At 44.0% G+C, this 19,322-nt stretch overlaps 1 protein-coding gene across 2 annotated transcripts in view; it reads right to left on the reverse strand.

Moving 5' to 3' along the window:
* Positions 1–19,322, reverse strand: part of inpp5a (inositol polyphosphate-5-phosphatase A) — a 163,110-nt gene that overhangs the window by 115,019 nt on the left and 28,769 nt on the right. The window lies entirely within an intron of this gene.

Genomic DNA, 19,322 nt, shown 5'->3' on the forward strand with positions numbered 1-19,322 from the left:
TTGTCTTAACAAAACTAGTCTATAATAAGATTACACAAGGGATGTGCGGGCTCTGTGGGTATCTGTAGCAAAGCCCCAATGTAATACAATGTAAACCAAATACATCGTCGCCATGACAACCGTTTCTAAAAATAATTTTGACGATATGTTAACAATGCTAGCTTTCACTCCGATGTTGCACTTGCACACATGATGTAGTTGAAGATGAAAGGGTGTAACTTCAAATAAGACGTATTTGTCCTTGAATGTAAATAAAGTGTGATGACGGCTTGAGAGTTTTTCAGGATCACAATCACCTCTCTTCAGATGAAAAGGATCCGATACGTCTACCTAGGTGACCGACGTCGATACCTCTTCAAAATGTCTCACTGTAGTTTGAATAACGATGTAAAGTCAGTGGCAACATCAACCTGATAAACAGGTGATCTCCAATTCATTGGTGTAAGACATCGCCGACCCAAAGAGTCCGACTCATCTAAAGCTTGGACAGAGGGGGTGTAACAGACACATCACAACGATTAATTGTTGATTTCGATATTTTAGAAATTTAACGACATTGTAGCTAATTAAAAATGGCTACCAGTTCCAAAAGACAGTCGAGAGGCTAGTGATAAAGTACGATGTCCTGCTAGACTTATGATAATAATCTTTACATGTCATTCACTATATGATTTTATCTGCTGACTGTTAACACCATTTGGCCCAGACTGCAACGGACAAGATGCAACTCCCGATTGGTCATCACGCCCAAATCCTATTCATAATTGGCTCGCCAGCGAGTGTCCCCGCCTTAAGTGGGCTCCCCAAAATGAACTATTTTTTTTTTTTATCATCAAGGTAGAAATTAATGGCAGAAATGTGTTTTCGAAAAAAGAAATTACAAATTGCTCCTGTGAAGAACCTGATTAAGATCTTATACGTGGTATAAATTGACACGTGCAGGGGCACCTAAATGCCTCAAGACTTACCAAGTATGTGTGTGTGTGTGTGTGCACCGCGGTCCCAGCCTCAGACAGATCAGAGCACAGGTCTATATAAGGACATAAGCACTGGACCTTGTCATTAGTCACATGGATGGAGGAAGAGAAAATGAGAGCGAGACGGAGACAGAGGAACAGAAAGGTTCAGACCAGGAGAGTTGCCACCTGACCATCCTGGTACTCCTGTTAATGGTCACACGCAGTCACAAGTCTGCATCGACAGGTCAGACTCGACGCCGTTGGTGGCAGATGGCGCACCCGAATACGTTTCTGTGCGTGTCTCTGGGATCCCAGTGACGGTACCATCCAGTAAAATCATAGCCCTTGACGAATCGCGCGGATATTTTTAGCTTTTTTTCCATTGGTCCCTTCTCCCAGGACCGCCGTTAGCTGCGCTCTGATTTTTCAAAGGTTTCCTGTGTGTCACACAAGACACTCACGGGGTGCGATGAATTGAATCTCTTTAAAGAAATCAAAGTGGACTCCTGCAGCAGGGGGTGACAGGAGGGGTGACCGTGGAAATGAGGCAATTAAACCGCAGTGCCGACAGTTTTAACAAACAAGTCTTTGGAGTCACTCATCTGGGGGATAGGTGTCCTAGATCAACTCCACGTGGAGCGGAAGAGCAACAGCAGCTCGCTCCTGTAGCAATTCAACCGGGGCTTTCTGGAGCACTCGGATTTAGGTTGACCCCGTCTCTGATGAACAGATGTTGGGGGGGGGCCCCCCCGGAGAGACAGTCTAATAGCGGAAGGGAAGGGAGGGAGAGCAGAGTCTATATCTGTAGTTGCGGAAAGTTAATTTGCAGTTTAATTAGAAAAAGGGGGGTTATACTGGCAGAAAGGTATAAAATAAACCCAAACCCTCCCCAGCCTCTCCTCCTCCGCCTCCTCTGGCACTTTCACTCGCTCAGTTCAGTTCCACCTCCTCTCTCTGCTTTGCCTATGCCTCTGTTTCAATCAATCCGTGGCCTACTTGCGAGACAGTGTGGGGGAACTAAAAAGACTCTGCTTGGAAATCTATTTAAAATGCCAGCCCTTAAAAATAAAAGTAGAGCTGCGAAGCATCAATTCTAGATGAAAAGGTGGGATGATGAAACCCGCCCCGCTGTCACATTAGGTTGTGTCCACTCCTATAAGAAAATCTGGTCAATGAGTCAAATTTTGTTTCGAGAACAAACTCGCCGAACGAATCGTACTTCGTTTTTTCACGGCATACGTCGCGTTGTGCACGACGACGACGGACAGGAAAGTGACTTTCAATACGCTCCCTCTGACAACACAACAACATCACAGCGCTGTGTCGGTGTGACCATCCTGTGACGAGACGACGGTTGCAAATGCACAATCTTTGAATTTAACAAATACGATGCAATGAAATTGTACAATACGAACGACGTTGGACTGATATTCCAAAAATAACAAAGTGGACGCACCTACATGCAACTTCTGGGTGTGTTTATCCAAATCACAAAAAAACAACCTAAAAGGGTCACGCAATGGAGGTATGTTATGTGATGGCAACATATGAAACGTATACTGTCCAATGCAGTGGAGGAGGCAGACCTTGCTGGAACTACTTTCTAAAGCATAAATAGTCATCTTGAAATATACCGAGTGTGTGTAGAGGTTACAACTTCACAAGCATGAAAGAAAGCTAAAGTATCTGTATGACTGAACACCACGAGACAAATGTGTTTTTTGTGAGTTTGATTAGAGTGAAGGGACTCTAACCCGAACCACAAAGTGCCTCTCTGTGGACAGGAAGTGAGGAGCTAAAGTAGTCTGTATTGTAAATGCTGTGTGTGTGTGTGTGTGTGTGTGTGTGTGTGAGTGTGCGTGTGAGTGAGACGGTAACATGAAGCGCCAACAGTTGAGCCAAGGTCACAACCTTCAGGCTGCAGCGGACCTCGGAGGTCTCGACCTGAAGTGCCCGCGCTGCTCTTCCCCTCAGCCAGGCTTTTCTTTGGCCAACGGTGCCGTAGCATTCCTCCGACCCGTCTCGGTATTAACAGCAGGCCGTTTTCAAACTGAGGCTGGTCGGGAAATGACGTCACGGGCCGTCCCGTTGAACACCCCTTACGGCGATCTGCTGGGAACACATGGCCACCACATGGGCGTCCTCCTTCCTCCGAATACTCCGCACGCCTCTTGGCCTAAATTTCAACGACAATATTTTCTTTGGTTTGAGCCGATTTCTGGGTTTGTCCGTCCTCGCTGTTTTTTTGTTTCTTTTCTTCATCCCTCTCAGCAATTCTTCCATTCCCCCCGCAAGCGTTCCCAGCTCTCGCTCTCTCAGAGCAGACCGGCATGGGGCAAGAGAAACACGGCGGCAAACCTCCGTAATTGAGAAGAAGGGAGGGTGAGATGAGGAGTCTTAAGAAAAGCAACGGTTGCTTACACCTGGCACTAATAAGCAGACACACACAGGTCGAACACAAAAATAAAAGCCGCATTGGAGGTACAACATATAAACTAAGTTAGAGTACAGCTCGGCTCTGATGTGGTTATCTTTATCTTTGACACACAAACAGAATCGGACCTCCATCGAGAGAAAATCAGACGCATGACTGAAAATAGAACAACTTTCTCTGCGCTCGTGTTCAAGTTTCTGGACTTGGTTTGACCCTAGCAACACCAAGTACAGGGCGCGTGTTGTGCTGATCGAATTGAACAACAAATCCGTGTTGAAATCGGTAGAATGGGCAGCTAGTTAACGTTAGCTGTTAGCAGCTAGTTAACATTAGCTGTTAGCAGCCGGCAGGCAGCACAGTCCTGCTCGGCTAAATAACGGAGCTAAGGCTAACGTTAAAGGAGGTTGCATTGAGTTACATTTTGATGCGTTCAAGCTCTGTTCTGTAAAAATGAGTAGCGGTTAAAGGTCATTTATAAAGCTATCATGATGCCTTCAAATGTAATCTTGTAAAATTGAGTTTTTGGCAAGAAACTTAAATAAATACAGTTGTTTGAAGGAGATGCTTTCACAGCTAATTTAAATAAATAAATAGATAAGTAATACGGCATTTAAAAATGAAGATTTCAAATGTATATTTACTATTGCTCCTGTGCAATGACACGCTGGTTTGAATGATGTGGGCGGATGAAGAGCGTCTGTGAATGGAAGCAACTGATGGCCGAAATATCTGAGCCAATATACAACACAACACAACACGAGGAGGAAAACCTGAAATTTAGATTAAAAGTGCAGTCTAGTTTTTGGTGTGTGTGATTCAGACATTGGCAGTGCCATCACGCACTGCCCATCCAGCGTAGTTTGTTTTGAAGCACCGTACCTCATTATATCATCTAGAACGCCTTGTGACTCTCGGAGGACCCAATCACCCTTTCCAGCGCGCAATCAACGAGTCACGTCCCATTTGAGCGATTTGAGATTCTGAGCTACGAGCCAGGCGCGACAAGAAGAAATGGAAGCTTTCTTTTTACCCCCCCCAAATCATATCCACCTCATCTGCCGCGCAAAATGAGGGAATGAATCCGTGATGGCTTTCGCTGGCTGGAAGGCTTTGAATCCTTCTCCGAGCAACCGCAGCTCACAAGAAAAGTATATTTTCTCGGACAATCCCTTCACTGCTTTGATGTCACTCCAAGCTCGACTGAATGTAGCCATTAAGTCTTAATAGCAGGACTTCGTATCCAACGCAAACAAGCTTATCAACAACCACAACAAGCTGCTCGAAGACAAAACCAAGATACTAGATGTTGAAGACGACAACAGGGGCCTTTGTCCGACCCTCTTGGCATGAGTGTGTGTGTATGTGTGTGTGTGTGTGTTGACGGACTGTTAGAAACGAGGTTATTGGCTTTCAGCGGGAGCTGACTAAAAATACCCGTCCTCGATGGAGGCCATTGACTGAGGGGAGGGGGAATCTGTTGAAGGAGAGCAGCTGGAGAATCAGCATGGGGATCGCTTGATTTGGCTGGCTGGCTGGCTGGCTGGCTGGCTGGCTGCCCCCCCTGTGTCCTTCGACAGGTCGCCACCAATTCTCCACCACAGTCACTCGGCGGAGGCGTGTCCCCTCAGTGATTTATATAACTCCACATCAAAAGAAGCTCATTGCGGTATTAATTAGACACGGAACTAGAACCTGGGTTGGCTCCGGGGGACGTGTCTTCATCCTTCCAGAAGACAGTGAGGTATGGAGGCTTCAAACGAGTCAACCAGCCCCTGAAACTCCTGTTTTAACCACTATTGTGTCTATACGTCAGTCGAACATCAAAGGAAAGAAAAAAAGGGTGGGGAAAACATGATACGGCATTTATTTTTGTTTCATGTATTCATTTGGGGGAAGATTACCGTCTCTCGGGTCCACATGGGTCTGATGTTTTCCTCTGGTGCTACTTACAGTATAATGGATGTTTTGTACAATTTGCTAATGCTGCCTGTCTGGAGGAAACCCTGAAACATAAGCTACTACGAGCAACTTTCTTATTTTTTGCGGTATCTCTGGACGAAGGTGGAACTGTTTCCGAGCACCAGAGTCCCTTTAGAAAACCTGTTCATTTTACTGCAGCAGGCTGGGACACTCCAGCCTAACACTCGGTTCTGGTTCTGGCTCCATCGTGCCCGCCTTCCCTCAGTAATACATCCTCCTCCTGCCAGAGCCTGCAAGACGAGCATTAAGAATAACTCTATAGAAATAGACAATGTTCTCTCTGATGGCCTCGTTTACTTATGAAGGCCACACAGAGGCATCAATGGCAATTTGAAAATGTTTTACTGAGCTGCTTTTCAGCATCTGAGCGTTGTTTTTTTATCTAGCAAGAAGAAACCACAACTTTGGCTTTTATGTCTCTTGTGCTCTTTTTGCTCGCTCTCCATCAACACCCACTAAAGGCTGGATGGAAACATGACACGCTAGATTGAAGTGAATATACTATAAAATAGATCAACAGGGATTTGGACAGTTATTATTTATTAACGTACGTTTTTTGTCTCTCACTCAACATCATCATGGTGTGGAGAAGCATCAGAGGATATACTAACGTCTTGTTGCCACTTGCATCGAGTGTGCATGTAAACTACTATTATATCAAGAATTTCACACTGAGAATGTAGCTCAGAGTGCAGAGAGAAATAGTACACACTCGGCATGAACAGGGCGGTACAGCTGCAGGGTGGAGTGGAGCAATAATAGTGGACACCAGACAAATAGTATTCAAACAACACCCGCCCCCCTTTAGTGTGAATCAACACTGCAGTCAGCTGTGATTTGTGTAGATCGAGTGTCGTCAGAAAACAGGAAGTGACAGCGCTCCGAGCAACCGCAGCCTTTTGCTCGCTGCATGAGACTGCGGCACGCACAGAGCTCTCTCTCACACACACACACACACACACACACACACACACACACACAGTCTTGATGTAGTGTGTTGTTGGGGGTGACACCGTAGATAACGCTGCAGTGCTTCAGCAGTGCAGCACAGACTAAAGCCGGGTCTGTTCTGTTCACAGTTACAATCTAAAAAGGACAATCTAAAAAGGACAAAATCAAGGACATTTATAGTGATCTTGGAAATGAGTTTCGCCGTGGAAAGAGTCCAAAGGCTGCGCTACTATCTGAGCAGAGCGAGCTCTCCCACTCACACCTCTGCCGTGTGTTACTCCACACAGATCTCCCTGCAGCAACACGACGCACGGAGCTGCTGTACTGCACTCCAACAGCTCTCTAGTGAGAAGCCACGGACGAGAACCCTGAACATCAAGTGTTCACTGATTCAACGTGATCTGGATTTAGCCAGACGCATTACAGACGCTTAATAAACCCACGTACTTTATGTAGCAAAGAACTTATGTGCTATGTTGCTTTAAAAAAATGACGTGGCACACTCAGGATGAATATGGACCGTTAACTTTGTTGCACAGTTACAAACCCAAGTAAGATAAAAGATAAAGTGCATGCAGCATTATTTCCTCGTTGTATAGTACCCGCTGTGCTGCGCTGTGAAATCAGGCTGAACAGACGACTGCGTAGTGATTTTTCAAATCCCTCCTCTTGGGTTTGACTTGCAAAAAGACATGCCAAAGGCCTTCGGGGTGAAAGGTGTTGGCTTCAGGGATCCTGCATCGCTATCGCTCAAAAGCGACAGCCTACATCAACAGTAGTGTGTTACACTGACAGCTGCTGGGACACAAATACCTACAACACCCGGGGGGTCTGTGACAAATAGCTAACGTAGACTTACCTGCTGAAATAAAACGCACTATAGTGATTTGGAAAAGAGCCAAAACTACATTTATATTTGTATTTGTGTGTGTAAAGGTCAGGCGCATGCAGCGCTCCACAAAAACCAGGACATGTCTCTAAAAAAAAAAAATCAGCTGGGGTTTTGTCAAGCCCCTGGAGATCGTCAAGAACAAAAGCCAAAGTCTATATTTAAACTGTCAAACAGGCACCACTGGTGGCTGTGAACGGGACCGGGGAACAGAGGCTGCAGTGGTCTGATTGGATCCATAGAGGTTGTGATTCATTTTAATGGGGAAAATCACACAGAAGAGTTTCGCAACATCCAAAAAAAGCGTGCTCAGTGAACGGTACAGTGCGATACAACCAACCACAGCTAAATGTTAATACTGGGGTCAATAATATCACCAAATCGGTGCCGCTAAAAGGCCTCTGTTGCTGTATAAAAGACGTGCTACAGAATAACGGGGAGATGCTGTAAACCACAACCGAGAGAGAGAGGAAGGGAGCGTCTGGGGTTTCACACGTCACCCCAGACCCAAGCGCACTGCAATTAAGAGCCACAAATGAAGCAGCGATAAGAGGCTGTCCACCACAACCTGTGATCAGAGAGCTGAGGGCTGCGTTCTGGTCCACCACTGTTCTAGTCGTGATCAAGATACAACCGGCAGACTGCTACCATTCATCCGTGCCCTGACGGGGTGGAAACAATCATGACTCAATACATTTTCCAAACGTTTCGTTTCTCGATTTAATCTCGGGGCGGGTGTCCCGTGTGGTTTTTTATGGGCCTATTGTTGTAAATAGAAGATAAGGAGCTTTTTCATATCAGCAACTTTTTTTTCAATCAGCGCAAAGAAGCTTCGCCCAAGGCTAGCTGGTCCTGGTCTAGAGAACGGCTAGATAACTTGGGACCTACCTCGACTTTACTGCAAAGGTAGATTACATTCATTTTCAAACTGCACTGCAGGAAAGAGTCCTGAAGCCTGGCAATGAGTCAGCGTTTTTGCACTTCCGGTTCCCTCGTCTTGATGTCAATGAGTTTTTTGGAATGGGTTTTTGGTTTGATTTCTGAAATAAGGTCTGTGGTTAACACAAGCTGAAGAGATTTGAACTTTTTGTTCCACAATATAAAATACGATGCATACCCTTCAATAAATACCCTCCTGGTGAATGTTTTAAGCTTTTACGTGTCTAACAAATGGTTAAATGAGAGCACAAAAGGTCATCACTAGTCCGTCTTTAGCTTAGTGGTGACGTGATGTCATGCAACCGTGGTGTAGCTTGTTCATAGCGTAGCATTAGCTCTTTACTTCTGGGGATTGCATTCACGCTTCAAAAATCCTAAAAGTGGTGTTCATTTGTGAAGTCTCACTGAACAACACCTGTAAGTGTCAGAAATCTTTGTTTGATTTAGATCTCACTTCTGCAATAATCAAAAATCCAAAAATGAGGGAACCAGTGCGATGCCAACTTCCTGGTTGGCCTACAGAAATACATGAACCCAATGGAAATGACAGCGGAGAGAATATCTTTCCATCCTTCACACAAAAAGGATGAAACAATCCTGACCAAATTAGTTCTTATACTCCTCTACCAATGTATTTTCAATAAAACAAACAGCAAATTGATTTCCCTTTAGACATATTCTAATAGAATGGTCAAATCAGCTGCATCTGAGCCACTGAGAGTTCCACCGTCTCCTTAAAAAGATAAAGTGCAGTAAAGCAAAGTCTCCGGCGTTTTACGAGCACCAGGCGCTTCCCTACAGGACCGAGTGGCGTTCCACGTGGCATTGCTGATTGAGAGATCTAATAAAACACTGCACAGGCCTGGTTAACGTCACTTTAAGGAGTAGATTATCTTAGCCACACGAGGACGGGAAGCATTATTGCAAAGTGAAGAAATGTAACAAATAAAACAGAGGATTTTATCATTGCTTTGAGCTGAAAACGCATTTTATCTGAGATGTAAAGATTTAAAGCAGCGCTGAAGGTTAATCCTAATGTTTACTTTGCTGCCGCTGGGGTAATTCAACACAGAGCAAGTCACATCGTCAGGGAACCCAACAAAGAGCCCCTCCGCACAATATTTATGATGCGCGGAATCTCGCCGGAGTTTTTCCCCCCCAAGAACAACTTCGTCGCCATTATCAGTTCTTTTCCCAAGAACCTAAGAAGAAAATATGCATTCGCTCCTTTGGCTGCTCGACAAGCGTGTCAACTTGCCGGAGTTTTTCCAGCAGTTGGTGGTGATTGTTCAAAGCTTCAGTTCACAACTTCCTTAATCAGGGTCACCAGTGTGGCACTTCATCAGGTGGCAGCATACAGCTTTGTTTATATAATAACTTAAGTAGTTTTGAGCCTTCAGAATTTCGGTTGTAGATTTTTTATTTCTTTTGCCATATAAGAGCATGTGACAAGGAGCAGGGAATTAGGGTTTTCTCTTCTCTACGTGCTCGTAAACTGAATATCTAATAGTTTTGGACTCTTGGTTGAATAAAAGCAAACATTTAAAGTCAAAAGTTGTGATTTATCCCTTTAATCAAGAAAACAATGTGCAGAAAACAGTGTGAAAATAAGTCTTAGTTGAAACCCTATAATTTAGTTACATTTATGATCAAGCATTAGATGCTACTAGATTGTTCTACACAGTTAATGCTGCAACTGTTGCTAACAGCTAAACCTGACAATCATGTTGTCCCTTTTAACTGCTAAGTGTCTTAAAGTCATCTTTCCAGGTTTACGGAGTTGCTCTGCAATATTTGTTTTTAGGGTGTAGAACCTAAAATTCAAATTCATAAGCTTGCTTCTATGAATTTCTCTCTCCTAACGCAAGGAGAAGATGTCACGTGACAATTACCCCATGTTATGGTAAACCTCACAGCTGCTCATCAATCATTCCGTCAACCGAAACTCCAACAGTGCTCGGACGGCCTGAGGACATCCTGAGGGACACGATCAAACTGGTTCTGCTCCCTTTTTAAAAAGGAGGGTTCAATCTGCAAAAAAGGATGTACTTAGAAGCTTGTGCATCATTTAGTAACGAAAGAAAGGAAGAGAATTAGGCTGTCGCCGACTCCACATTAATAACCTACTTACAAGCTTTGAAAAGCCACTGAAGATGCCTCCCACAGAAACGAGTGATGAAATGGAGATTTGACTTCTGTGTGTGTGTGTGTGTGTGTGTGTGTGTGTGTGTGTGTGTGTGTGAGGTTTAAAAGTCTAGAAATTGATTCTGATATCGATTCTGGACTTTGTGTCTCGGTGTCGGGGGCCATCACTCGCATCGATGGAACAAAACCAACAAAAGGGAGACTGTTGGTGTTAATCTTGAGAGCTGGCAAAAAAAAAAACAGACAAATGTCACCGCAACGGCAAAAACACAACCAAATAAAAGCCTTTATTCTGGGGGTATGAATAACTGACTGTCGGGCTATCAACATGCCTTGCTATTTAATGTTGCTATTGGCTGAATATGTCAATCATGTCCCCCATAAGCAAAATCAACAAAGCCTCTCTTTACATAAAGCGTTGTGAGGTGAGCCTGGTGGTGCGAGGACTGCATGTGAACGAGGTGGCGTCGTTTAAAAATATCCACACATCCATAATTCAGTGACAGGTGTGGTTGTTCAGCGTGGACGAGTTCAAACAGCCTCCTGCGATTAGGATCTTAATCAAACAAGATAATTAAAGGTTATTTGTGTAACGAGTCTTTGGAGTCGACACACGAGGGGTTTACGTTGTTGGAAATAGAACCTCATAGCGCCGATGGGTCTCCCTGCTTAGTATTATCCTCTGAACCCCTTTGGGCTGTTTTTTTGCTCCTCGTTTTACCACTGCAATATATAAGCCCCGCACCTGTATGGAAACAGCACAACCATGGCTAGAAGTAGAGAGAACTCAAACATGTCTTTGGTGCAGTACGTCAAAGTTACAATGCCATGAATCAGAAAGAAAGAAATAACGCAAGTTGAAAGAAATGGAATCTATACATCCTAGACTTTGGTTACTTTTTCTGACGAAAGTGTTCGGCACACATGATGTGTTCAAGGACAGATGACAACCCGACGAGTCTCTGAGTCTCCACTCTGAAGTTGACGTGACCCACACGTTACGGACGAAGTGGGCACAGTAGATAAATCCATGCAGACTGAGAATAATCTTCAGCTCAGTAGGGGGAAAAAAAAAAAAAAAGACATAATCAACCGGTGATCTGTTTTCTGTGTGAGAATAATGTGATTACACCTATAATGCAAACCCCCGTCTGTGCACCGAGCGTGTGATTCGCTAACGTCACATATTACGTCTTTATTACTGTATATTCTGCTGAAGTCTGATGCAAATCAGTCGTCAAATTTCGTTGGTAAATTAAGTCATTGTGAACTACTATCTAGCAAGGACGCAACAGGAAACAGTTGCTAGGAGGAGGAGGTCTGTAGTGTTTCCTTCAGGTGGCGGCATGTTCCATTCTACTTCCTGTACAATAATCAATCTACCGATACCGTGACTGTACAACATGCTCTACTTCTGTCTCTCTCTCTCTCTCTCTCTCTCTCAGAGTCATCCGATTAACTCAACAGTCACCCTGCTGTTTTGTTTTTATTTCCTCCTCTCTGTCCATGTTTTTTTTTTGGGGGGGGGGGGGTGTTGTCTGTCCTTATCTCGCGCCACTCTCCTGCACACGGTATCCTGTTTGCACTGGGGCGGGACAAACATCGTCTCTGTGTGACGCCGAAGACATTTCACAGGCTATCACGTTTTCAGCATGGGGCCCGATATCTCTATAATTGGGTTCTTCCTGCTGTGGGAGTGCTTGAGACGGAGAGAGAGCAAGAATGGAAAGAGGGGAGGGAGAAAGAGTGTGCGTGTGTGTGTGTGTGGGGGGGGTCAAGTTCCTATTTCCAACAGCACCCTATTAAAATGTCTCCCAGGAGCCCCGCAACTATTCTTTCTCTGTCATCATGTACTATGTGGAGCAGAAAGATTGACGTGGGGATCCGTGTCACATAAAAAGAGGTTAAATCCATCACAGCACATCAGGCGAGCCCAAACCGGGACAAACCAGACTCTCACTGTCCAAAACAAGACCATATCTCCCTAGTAGTCCTCTCATTTCATGTTCCCCCTCAGCTGAGTGCCGGGAAACTGGACTTCCAAAATAAACAGTGCTTGGGTTTCCACAACACGGCGCACAAGCGGTCCCAGACCTCAACCGGGACCCAGAGAGGGCGAGTCTCGCCTCAGGAACCCCACAACAGGCCTCGGCGGTTAAAACCCAATGCCGGGCACGCGACGAGCTCGTAGAAATTGTCTGCTGAAGTACTTGAAGTGAAGGCACCAGCTGAATCTAGAACCAGTACGGAAGGGTTTGGGGGGTTTTAGACTCTTGGGGAATAATAATAGCATTTTTCCCACGATGTTTCCATTTGCTCTGACAAGTATCAGCACGCAGCCCCGGTGGCGTCTCTACAAGCACGGCATACGATATTGAAGTTTCCCTTTTTGGGGAAATTAAAGTTCACAATCATTATGACACAGTTATTGTGAAGAACTTCACAATCCAGTTTCACAACTTTCTAATGAACTGACATCACAGAGCAGCAGTTGGGCAAGTGATGAGGAGAGCCTGCGTTTCAGGGGACATTTCAAATAGCTTGTTTTAGAGTGACAAGACTAGCCCAGAGGCCGACTGAAGGACAGAAGTAGGGGGGGGGGGGGGTGACAGACATGGCCAAGTGTCCATATAAGACAATGAAATGTCACGAGTTCAGCATAGTGACGTCACAAGTGCAACGAAGCTGTTTGATCTTTGGCACGTGGTCTACTGTGACAACCCAGTGACCCTGTTTACATTCAAAACAACACTTGAATACCTTCACAGAATGTGAACTTTAGCACCATGACTAAAGGTATCGACAATCAAGTTGTGTGGAACGGGTTGAGAGTTGTACCAAAATGTATGAAACAACAAAACGGAGTCTGTGGTCCAAACCAAGTCGCCAAACTTCATTACTCCTTTCTACTTTAACAAAGGCAGCGCAGAACAGAGCCACTCCTCTCCGTTCTTTCACAATAAAAGCCCAAGACATTCATTGTGTCCTCTGGGCACAATGAATGTACAAAATTTCATTGGAATCCATCTGTTGCGATTCATGACCCACATTCACACAATTATCCAATATCCACTCTACAATTTAGTGATTCCATTTGGACTGAAAACATATCTTGCAGGTTTTGTACTGCACAAACCGACTGTACGTCTGTCCTATTGTTGAAGCCAGCAGCATCAAATCAATCTCATTTACTCTCATTCCAAACGGGATTGGAGTATTGACATTTTCTGGCCAGAAACCAGAGAAATGAGTGTCGTCCACAAGATGGACTGATCCTCATGCACATGCTGCTGGATCATATAGATGAGTGGGAGCTGTGATGTGGGCAGACACTGAAAACAACAATGATCACCTGAACAAAAGGCAAAAACTAGTTTGGGAGCGGACTGCAAAAAAAAAAAAAAAAAAAAATAAAATATATATATATAAAACTGAATTCTGAACTGCCTGACATTTATTCCTATCCTCAAAATGATTCACTGCTTTCAGTCTCTGCAAACAGCATCCCCGCTGTGTGTCGAGCTCCATCTCTCTTTAGAGAGCAGCGGGTCTCACACATCACCACGTCGGCTTTACAGTTTGCTTCGGTCCGTTCTCATTCATCTGCTGATGCGTCCAATCTCGTCACCCGGGCGGTCGCGTCAACCTCTGGTGGCCTTCCAGCAGAATGAAGCCATACAATAAGACAGGAACAAATGGGGAAACTGAACAGACACACACACACACACACACACACACACACACACACACACACACAGGATAAGGAGTGTAAACTGGTCATCATGAGAGACGCGTAAACAGGAATTGAGAGACAAAAGTTCTATGTAATCTCCCTGTTCCAGATGCAAAATTCATACAAAGTTCACAAACACTCTTTGGCTGGAGACACACACACACACACACACAATGCTGTCTCTGACAACAACTAAACCATTTGGGCTAACTGATGTGAGGAAACTCCACTGAATCACACTGACAGATGAAAAATAGTGTGTCAACCTCCACTTCCCACCGAGGTAAGTGAGTTTATGGCACACACGTAAACACACACTGGGCCGGCCTATGTGCTTCCGATATGGGGGTCAACATTTTTAGTTTTTAGGTTGTTTCACACACCTCTCTCTGCAGCACAGTGTCATCTCTTTCACCACAGTGCGATGAACAAACACGTATGACCGAGTTCACAATAACAACCATAAAGGGTGCCAACTAGAGCTATACAGGGTTCTTTGGCTTGTTCCCATATGAGAACCCTTTTTGGTTTTCTGGTGGAACCTTTTGAAAAGATTCCACCTGGAACTCTTTCAGGCGGGTTCTACCTAGAACAATCTGTGAAAGGTTCCACCTAGAACCCCCCTATGAGAAACCTAGAGAAAAGCTTCTACAGAGAAAGCTTCTATGGTGCAATGGTTCCACCCAGAACTGTCTCTGGAGGTTCTATCAAAAACTCTTCCACCCTTCTAAGGTTACCAACAAGAACCCACCAATGGGGTTCTACCGAGAACCCTTTTATATTTCAAAGGTCCGGGTCTGATGTGGTGCAGCGTAACCCACCACAATCGTGGTTCACAACCACAGGTTTTTGTGGGTTGTGGGATGTTTTTTAAGAGTGTAGCTACTGGAGGAGGGAAAAGAAGAAGAATGGCTGCCGCTGTGTCTGCTCTTCTTTTGGTTTGTGCGATTCTAATTTGATCCACTTCCCTTAATGGCCCTCTCACACCTGCTATATACTTATAGTAATCACAGTTAATGGAAGGACACCAGCAAGATTATGTTATGTTGGATTATTTCTAGTGCTGGGCAAGTTAACGCGTTAATTTGAGATGGGAAAAAAATAAAATAATTAAAAAACAAAAACAAAAACAAAAAACAGGCAAGTATTTTTTATTTATTATTATTGTAACAGACTGTCTCCTGTTTATCGTTTTGTATTGGAGATATGTCCCTTCAGGTTGCCGGAGAGAAAAGGCGACTTCCGCTTCTGGTCAAGGGCAGGGGGGCAGAAATACAGAGAGAAGCTGCACCAGCTGTTGCTCTCCCTGGAGACTACTGGACATCGCTGTGGTAAAGTCAGCAGACACTCAGATCTCCGTGGTCAACTCAGCAGACACTTACATTTTAGTGCACCTATATGCTGAAATTCACGGTAAATGCATTTAAACGGCACAGATCGGGAGCGAGCGAAGGACTTTGAAAGTTAGCGGAAACATTAACGTGAGACAACATCCGGTTTCTTCAGTCGAACATCCGGTTTTCAGAATAAGATTCCAACAAAGTATGAATTATATTCACATTAAGTATAAAACATGCTACCTGCATCTCGTGAACCAAATGTTATTGCCCTTTTGTTTATATAGCAGTACTTTTAAAATAAAAGTGCGCAATACACTACTTTTGAATTCATTATTGAACTTTGCCATAACAATGCGATTAATTGCAAAAAATCCATGCGATTAAATATTTTAATTGTTGCCCAGCACTAATTGTTTCATTTAATTGCGGCTCCCGTGAATCCAACTTTTTTTTTTCCTCCTCTTTTTTCCTTCTTTTTCTCTTAAAATAATGGGGAAATTCTTCACAAGCGTGAATCCCACTAGGTCGGACCATGTAAAGTGTCGGGGCCAGTTGGCCTTCAGGGAAAAGAGAGGGGCCAGAGAACCCAAGAGCAGCAACCAAAGGTTAAAACAAAAGTCATTGTACTCCACATGTCCATGTTTATGCTTAATCACCACACATATCTGCTATAAAATCAAAAAGACTACAAAAAAATGATAACATTCATTGCGGCTAACTACCCTGACGACGGAATTTTCAGCCAATCAGATGAGACACGTCCCACTGGAGCTGTGTTTGGATCATGTGTGCAAACATTGAATAGTGAGGGCAAAGGACAGGAAAAAATTTTTTTTAAAGTGTCTCAGTCAAGACCAACGCCCCAACGTGCTGCATGTAGACTCAGTCTGAGCATGCAAACATACAGTAGCTTTAACTCCACTTACGCGCCACTTAACCCTCACTTAATCCAGAGACGGTCAAATAAGCACACGCTTCATCGGCGTATTTGAACTGGAAATAACGCTGAACACTTCCACCGGAGGAAGCAAGGGCTCGCCATTTGGCGAGGCATACTTGGAAGTAGATTTTTTTTTAAATTACACATAAGCATGCAGCCGGGCAATAGTATTTAACTCATTTTACAAGACAGGAGCACAAACCAGATGCCAAATCTTGTAAACCCTCATCCTCTTTTGTGTCTCGACAGTTTTACGGGTATTGGTTGGCTTTAAATAGCCTATACGTGACATACTACTTCAGTTGTACAGTAAAGCTGGGGTGTTTCTACAACCCGACTAACACTACGCAGCGCTTGTGCAGGAACATACATTTAAAAGTTTCACCGACACAATTTAACAAGGTTTCCATCCGTCACCGGCACGAAGCAGATACCTGTAAAAGCTAAACGATGAGCATTAAGCAGGTGGATAAATGTACTTCCAAAAAAAATTTAAACACGTCAGATTGCATATTAATCCTTAAAATATCCATTCAACTTGATTGAACATTGTGTTTCCTTTGCTAACTTCCTCGTAGGAACATGTGAGATTAGGCACCAGAAATACTAACAGGTTAGTACTGTTATTAATATCATACATTATTATTTTATGTATGTACACATTTGAATCCCCATTGCTGTCTCCTGGCCCCGCCTGCCACCACCTTCTCTTTCCCAAATAGCGGCTGGGTTCAGCAGTCATTCTGACTAGCTTACTAGCTAGCTAGCCGGATAGCACCCCGGCTAAAGCTAGTGACCTAGCATGCTATGAATCAACGAAGCGGGCTAACGCCAATTAGGTCAATGTATCAAACTTGCAATAATATTATAGGCGAAGCCGAACCATTCTTCTTAAACCATAGTCCTTACTGGCAATTCCAAATGGCTCTTCTAAAATACTTTTTTTTTTCTGACAATGTTTCACCTTATGGATTCAAATGTGCACAAGTTTGACTGTTTTCTTACTTTTAGACTTGTCTAAATTAGGACTTCCGTTTAAACGTCAGGGGAAATTAGCCGCCAGGAACATCCCTACCTTCTCGCTGCTTTTGTCTCTGCAAGAGGAAACTTGGGTGAGGCCAAGTACTTAACTGTCACACTGTTTCCCAGGCTCCGGGAACCCCTTTTTTTCTTTCGGCAACAGCATTAAGAAATAAAAGGATGTCTTGGACAAAGATGTACTTGTGGACAAGGTTTATATATACAGTTGTGTGAAAAAGTGGTTTTTTTGCATGTTTGTCACACTTAAATGTTTCAGATCATCAAACAAATTTAAATATTAGACAAAGATAACACAAGTAAACACAAAATGCAGTTTTTAAATGAAGGTTTTTATTATTAAGGGAAAAATAAAATCCAAACCTACATGGCCCTGTGTGAAAAAGTGATTGCCCCCCCCTGTTAAAACATAAATTAACTGTGGTTTATCACATCTTTGGAAAGCTGAGTTCAATTTCTCTAGCCACACCCAGGGCTGATTACTGCCACACCTGTTCTCAATCAAGAAATCACTTAAATAGGACCTGCCTGACAAAGTGAGGTAGACCAAAAGATCCTCAAAAGCTAGACATCATGCTGCGATCCAAAGAAATTCAGGAACAAATGAGAAACAAAATAATTGAGATCTATCAGTCTGGAAAAGGTTACAAAGCCATTTCTAAAGCTTTGGGACTCCAGCGAACCACAGTGAGAGCCATTATCCACAAATGGAGAAAACATGGACCAGTGGTGAACCTTCCCAGGAGTAGCTGGCCGACCAAAATTACCCCAAGAGCGCAGCGACGACTCAACCAAGAGGTCACAAAAGACCCCAGAACAACATCCAAAGAACTGCAGGCCTCACTTGCCTCAATTAAAGTCAGTGTTCATGACTCCACCATAAGAAAGAGACTGGGCAAAAACGGCCTGCATGGCAGAGTTCAAAGACGAAAACCACTGATGAGCAAAAAGAACATAAAGGCTCGTCTCAGTTTTGCCAGAAAACATCTTGATGATCCCCAAGACTTTTGGGAAAATACTCTGTGGACTGACAAGACAAAAGTTGAACTTTTTGGAAGGTGTATGTCCCATTACATCTGGCGTAAAAGTAACACGGCATTTCAGAAAAGGAACATCATACCAACAGTAAAATATGGTGGTGGTAGTGTGATGGTCTGGGGCTGTTTTGCTGCTTCAGGACCTGGAAGACTTGCTGTGGTAAATGGAACCATGAATTCTGCTGTCTACCAAAAAATCCTGGAGGAGAATGTCCGGCCATCTGTTCATGACCTCAAGCTGAAGCGCACTTGGGTTCTGCAGCAGGACAATGATCCAAAACACACCAGCAAGTCCACCTCTGAATGGCTTAAGAAAAACAAAATGAAGACTTTGGAGTGGCCTAGTCAAAGTCCCGACCTGAATCCGATTGAGATGCTGTGGCATGACCTTAAAAAGGCGGTTCATGCTCGAAAACCCTCCAATGTGGCTGAATTACAACAATTCTGCAAAGATGAGTGGGCCAAAATTCCTCTACAGCGCTGTAAAAGACTTATTGCCAGTTATCGCAAACGCTTGATTGCAGTTGTTGCTGCCAAGGGTGGCCCAACCAGTTATTAGGTTTAGGGGGCAATCACTTTTTCACACAGGGCCATGTAGGTTTGGATTTCCCCCCCCTTAATAATAAAAACCTTCATTTAAAAAATGCATTTTGTGTTTACTTGTGTTATCTTTGTCTAATATTTAAATTTGTTTGATGATTTGAAACATTTAAGTGTGACAAACATGCAAAAACATAAGAAATCAGGAAGGGGGCAAACACTTTTTCACACAACTGTAGCTGCCAGAGGAGAAGCCGGAGGTCTGCATTGTTCCAACTGTCCGCAGTGGAAACTTTACTGTCGCTAGTGGAAGACCAAGTGATAACCCACCAGCTAAGGCCAGGGATAAGGCAGCGAGTGGGACCCACACACACACACACACACACACACACACACA

This window comes from Anarrhichthys ocellatus, unplaced genomic scaffold (genome assembly GCF_004355925.1).
Source record: "Anarrhichthys ocellatus isolate YVR2014 unplaced genomic scaffold, GSC_Weel_1.0 scaffold3, whole genome shotgun sequence".
Taxonomy (NCBI): Eukaryota; Metazoa; Chordata; class Actinopteri; order Perciformes; family Anarhichadidae; genus Anarrhichthys; species Anarrhichthys ocellatus.